This window comes from Octodon degus, unplaced genomic scaffold (assembly GCF_000260255.1).
Source record: "Octodon degus isolate 3935 unplaced genomic scaffold, OctDeg1.0 scaffold00185, whole genome shotgun sequence".
NCBI classification, from domain to species: domain Eukaryota; kingdom Metazoa; phylum Chordata; class Mammalia; order Rodentia; family Octodontidae; genus Octodon; species Octodon degus.
In genome coordinates, this window is record NW_004524761.1 from 2,022,433 (window position 1) to 2,028,168 (window position 5,736).

Consider the following 5,736-nt stretch of genomic DNA (forward strand, 5'->3'; position numbering starts at 1 on the left):
ATTTCTTTGGATGCTATTGTGAAGGGTGTGGTTTCTCTAATCTCTCTGTGAGCTCATTATTCATGTACAGGAATCCTACTGGCTTTTGAGTGTTGACTTTACATCCAGCTATATACTGAATTCAGTTGTTAAATATACAAGTCTTTTGGTGGAGTTTTGAGATTCTTCTATGTAAAGTGCCATGTAATCTGCAAATGATTTTACTTCTTCCTTTTCTAATATTAATCCTTTTATTTTTCTCTCCTGTCTAATTGCTCTGGCTAATATCTCCACAACTACACTGAACAGGAGAGGTGATAGTGGACATCCTTGGCTTGTTCTGATTTTAAAGTGAAAGCTTTCAGTTTTTGTCCATTTAATATGATGTCAGTTATTGATTTGACATAGATGGATTTTATCAGATTTAGGTAAAAAGATTTTGTGAAGAGACAGAGACTGAGTGGTTGCTGCCACGTTGCTGACCTTGAGCAGCAGTCAACTCCATGTAGAACCTGGGAGCAGGAGATTCGGAATTAAATCTATTCTCTCATCTCTCTCCTGTGAGATATTTTTGATCTTCAGCTACAGATTTTGTCACTATCAGCAACTTTATCTTCAAACACGATGGCTGACAATGTTACCAATAAGACAGATCCACAGATCCTTAAAAAAAAAAAAAGAGAGAGAGAGAGATGCCTCGCTCCATGAATTCCCATGTGTTCATTGGGAATCTGAACACTCTTGTGGTAAAGAAATCTGATGTGGAGGCCATCTTCTCAAAGTATGGCAAAATTGTGGGTTGCTCCACTCATAAGGGCTTTGCCTTTGTCCAGTATGTTAATGAGATAAATGCCCAGGCTGCTGTAGCTGGACAGGATGGCAGAATGATTGCTGGCCAGATTTTAGATATTAATCTGGTTGCAGAGCCAAAAGTGAACAGAGGAAAAACAGGTGTGACATGATCTACAGTGGAGATGTATGGGTCAGTACCAGAACACCCTTCTCCATCCCCTCTACTCAGCTCTTTTGACTTGGACTGACTTTCAACGTGATTATGATGACAGGATGTACAGTTACCCAGCACATGTTCCTCCTCCTCCTCCTCCTATTGCTCGGGCTGTAGTGGCCTCAAAACACCAGCGTATATCAGGAAATACCTCCTGAAGAGACAAAACTGGCTTCAATTCTAAGAGTGCCCAGTGGGGATCTTCATCCAAGTCTGGAAAGTTGAAAGGTGATGACCTTCAAGCCGTTAAGGAGCTTACCCAGCTAAAACAAAAAGTGGATTCTTTACTGGAAAGCCTGGAGAAAACTGAAAAGGAACAGAGCAAACAAACAGTGGAGATGAAGAATGATAAGACCAGAGGAGCAGACCACCACCTCCCAGAAGAAAGAGGAGAGTAATGTGAAGATGGAATCTGAGGGTGCTGTGGATGACTCTGCTGAGGAGGGGGATCTACTGGATGATGATGAAAATGAAAATTGGGCAGAGGACCAGCTGGACTTGATCAAGGATGATGAAAAAGAGGCTGAGGAAGGAAAGATGACAGAGACGGGGCTAATGGCGAGGATGACTCTTAAGCACATGGTTTGGTTTAGAAGTCTTGTCCCACTATTTATCTAGGTACTTATCTAAGATCAAAATTTCACCAGATCCTCCCCCCTAGTGTCTTCAGCACATGCTCACTGTTTTCCCTGTGTCCTACCATGTTCATAACTGCCCTGCACCTAGTACCATTTTCATTTCCTTTGATACTCTTAGTAGTTTTGTTAAGTCTTCTGTAATTTTTGCTTTTTAATTTTGATACTTTATGACTTAACAATAAAAAGGTTGTATGGTTTTTATCAGCTGTCTCCACAATAATCTCTCATTACACAGGTAGTATAGTTATATATAGTTATATAGTTATATATAGTTTCCATTTATATGTGATTTCAGTAGTTGCTTCCCTAACTGCAAAGGCAATCTCACCTAGTGTAGCATCTGAAAGCAGCTTTGTTTGGCTTAAGAGTTACATGTATCACCCCAAATCAAGTACTTTGTGGGGCTGTTAAACACAAATGTAACAATGTATTTTTGTGAATGAGAGCATGTGAAATGCATCCTCTAGAAAAATTAGTGTAATAGTCTTTGTTTTCTAAAGTTGTTACTGTGGGTTATTTTTTGTGAATGCCTGATGTTTGGGATCTTTTTTCTCAATATAAACAAGTCCTTATTAAACCAGGAATTTGAAGCAAACAACCTGGTTTTTTCTTTTTGTATAATTGTTTACTTCAAATTCTTTGCTTTACAGCAGCCTCCACAAAACCTTTAGAATGTTCTAAATACTGTGTATTTCTCTTGCAGCCCTTCATGATCATTGTGCATGATCATTGTGTTACACGCAAGTCAAAATGGATACTGCATTAAGTAGTAAAGTAACTTTAATAGAGTAGAAAAAAAGATTTAGGTAAAAACCATCTTTCTGTTTTCTATAGGGTTTTTAAAATCAAGAATGAGTGATAAACTTTTTCAAAAGCTTTTTCTGCATCTATTGAGATGTTCATGTCTTTTTTGTCTTTGACTCTGTTATTATGATGTATTAATTTATTGATTTGTGTATACCAAACCATCCCTGCATTCCTGGGATATGTATCACTGGATAATGATGTATAATCTTCTTGATGGTTTACTATATTGTTTGCTAGTATCTTTTTGAAGATTTTTGAATCTATGTTCACTAGGGAGATTGGCCTATAGTTCTCTTTTTCGTTGGGTTTTTCTCTGGTTTTATCAAAGTAATACTTGCTTCTAGGAATGAGCTAAGAATGATTGCTTCCCTTTTGATTTAAGGAGTTGGAGGAATATTTACATTAAATCTCTAAATTTCTTGTAGAATTCAACAGTGAATCCATCAGGACTCAAACTTTCTTTATTGCTAAATTTTTAATGTATGTTCAATCTCACTGATATTTGGTTATTCACAATTTTTATACCTTCTTCATTCAGCTGTGGTAATTCACGTTTTTAGGAATTTGTCCATTTCTTGTTTTCCATCCTATGAGAATAAGGTCCTTCAAAGTAGGTATTGATGATCTTCTGAAATACTACAGATCTGCAATGATTTTACCCCTTTTCATTCCTGTTTTTACAAATTTGAGGGGGCTTTTTTCTTTTCTTTGATAAGAGACTTAAAGGCTTAAGAGGTTTAGGTATTGATAGAGGAGGTAGGGACTTATCCATTTATTCTTTTAAAGAACAGTTCATTTATTCTTTCTATTCTTAGTCTCTATTGCATTAATGTCTGCCTTGATTTTTACCATTTTCTCCCTTCTTTGGGATTTTGGCTTAATTTGCTCTTGTTTTTCTGGATGCTTGAGTTGCAACATTAGGTTATTTGCACTCATTCTATTTTCTTGATGTAAGAAATCACTATAAATCTCCCTCTCGGGACTGATTTCATTGTGTCTCACAGGTTCTGCTACGTTGTCTGCACTCTTTAGTTGTAGGTATTATTTTTTAATTTCATCTGTGACCTATTGATTACCAGAATGTTGTTTAGTCTCTGTGGTTTCTTTTCCATTAATTTCCAGTTTCATTGCACTAAGATCATATAATATACATGGAATAATTTCAATTCCTTTGTATTTAATTAAGCATGTTCTATGCGCTTGTATATGGTCTATTTTGGAGCACATTCCACATGCAGGTGAGAATGTGTATTCTGATGATATTGGGTGGAATACTCTGAAACCATCTACATAGTTGGGTGCTCCCATAGTTGATGTATATATTCTTATGAAAAGTTTATGTTTTCCTCTTGAAGTTTCCCCTTAAAAATTATGTAGAGATGTCTTTATCCCTTTTTATAATTCTTGAAGTTCACTTTGTCTGAAAACATAATAGCTATGCATGCTTTTTTTCTGGGTTCCTACTGCATAGAAGGTTGTCTTCCATCCTTGACTTTCAGTCTATATATTTTTCTTCTCTTTTCTTAATGCATTTGTTATAGGGTCTTACCACACAGCTCAGACTCATAGTGATACTCTTGTTTTCAACTTCCCCAGCACTGGGATTACAGTCATGTGCCACCATGCCCGGTCTCAGTGGCCAAGTCCATGTGCCCAGAGGCAGAGCTGGCACAGCATGTGGTACATGTGGTGCCAGGGATTGAACCCCATCCCTGTGCTTGCCTGAGGGATGGGGTTCAGTTTATCTTGCTGGCTCTTTTATTTTTTCTGTGTTTCCTGTATACAGGATATTGTTGGATCTTGTTCCTTGATCAATTCTGATAGTCTTTTTCTTTTCCATACAGTTAGTAGTAACAGTAGTTTCAAACAGTTGATAACCTATGGTAATCATTGTCCTGCTATGTCCAACCACAGGAGCAAACTTTAAAGTTACATTACAAAAGGAAATTTATACCATCTATTTTTTCTTGGGGGGGGATATCAAGGATCAAACTCAGGACCTTGCACTTGCGAGGCAGGTGCTTATGCCGCTCAGCTATCTCCCCAACTCCCTATACCATCTACTTGTATGTACTGATTTTCTTCTTAGGGATGTGATTTTTAAACTTTTGAGGGGAAGGGGGTTAAGACGGATAAGGGACAGGATAAAGTGATAAATGAGGTCAAATACAATAGAATCAAGGCAGGAGATCAAAGGATGATCATTGGAGTTTTGGGAAACTAGAGGAAATAGGAGGAAAAGAATGAAACAGAATGGGAAGGAGTAATCAGAAAGTAAAGAAACAATGTTTACTCACTTGACAGTTTAAATTCAATAGATAGTTGAGGAAAGAGAGAAAGCAGATCAGTAGATGAAAACAAACATGTTAAGGTCTGAGGATTTAGTGCCATGGTACAGCACCTGCCTGACAGGTATGAGATCCCAAAACAAACAAACAAACAAACAAACCAACCAACCCTGGATGAAAGGCAAGAAACCTAAACAGTGAAAAGAAAGAACAGAACTAAAAAGAAAGGAATAAAAGAGAGAAAAAAGGGAACAAAAGAACAACAGATAAAAGTAACTATGAAATACAAAACAAGACACTCAACCAGACAGGAAAGGCATAGCCAATCAGACAAACAAGGTAGAATAAAAGCAGTAAAATATTTCTGATGTTTACAGCTCTGTGATAGTCACTGTCAGATCCCAGAAATGTGCTGTGTCCTCCAGCCAAGTTTGCCAGGGGAGTTGTGCTGGGTACGGAGCTCCAGATCATGGCTGGGCCTGGCCTTCCGACGGTGGAGCTTTCCAGAGCCCACTGCTGGCTCCTCCCTGCTGCTTCAGACATTTCCACGTTACTTCTCTCTCTGCTTGGGAGTGTGTGAGCCACTGTGCTTGGGCCCATCTGTCCACCCGTCAAAAGCAACAGATAACCATTTTTAAATAAGCTTGTTAATATGACACATTTAGCTACTTAATAATTGTCATTAACCACATTTGCCTGAGAAATTCTATGCTATAGAAATACCTGCATAATGATGCAAAGATATAGATACAAATGTATTAATTTACCATGGATTGTAATAGTAAAAATTTTGAAACTGAAATGAGAGAGGTGAAATAAATTATACTGTTACTACTATTTAAAATTTTTGACATGAGACATCCAAAAACATTTCACATGGTCTTAGAATAGATGTGGTAAAATCTCAATTTTTATTTTAAAAAACATACTGTATGTGTCTTAGTTACTATCTCTGACTGGAACAAAACACCCAGTACCCACAACTCAAAGGAGTAGAGGTTATTTTACTCAGTTTCAG

The 5,736-nt window shown here is 37.4% G+C and overlaps 1 pseudogene; it reads left to right on the top strand.

The window, feature by feature from the left end:
• The first annotated feature begins 591 nt into the window (after positions 1-591).
• On the top strand, positions 592-1,560 carry LOC101573285 (annotated as a pseudogene).
• The last annotated feature ends 4,176 nt before the right edge of the window (positions 1,561-5,736 follow it).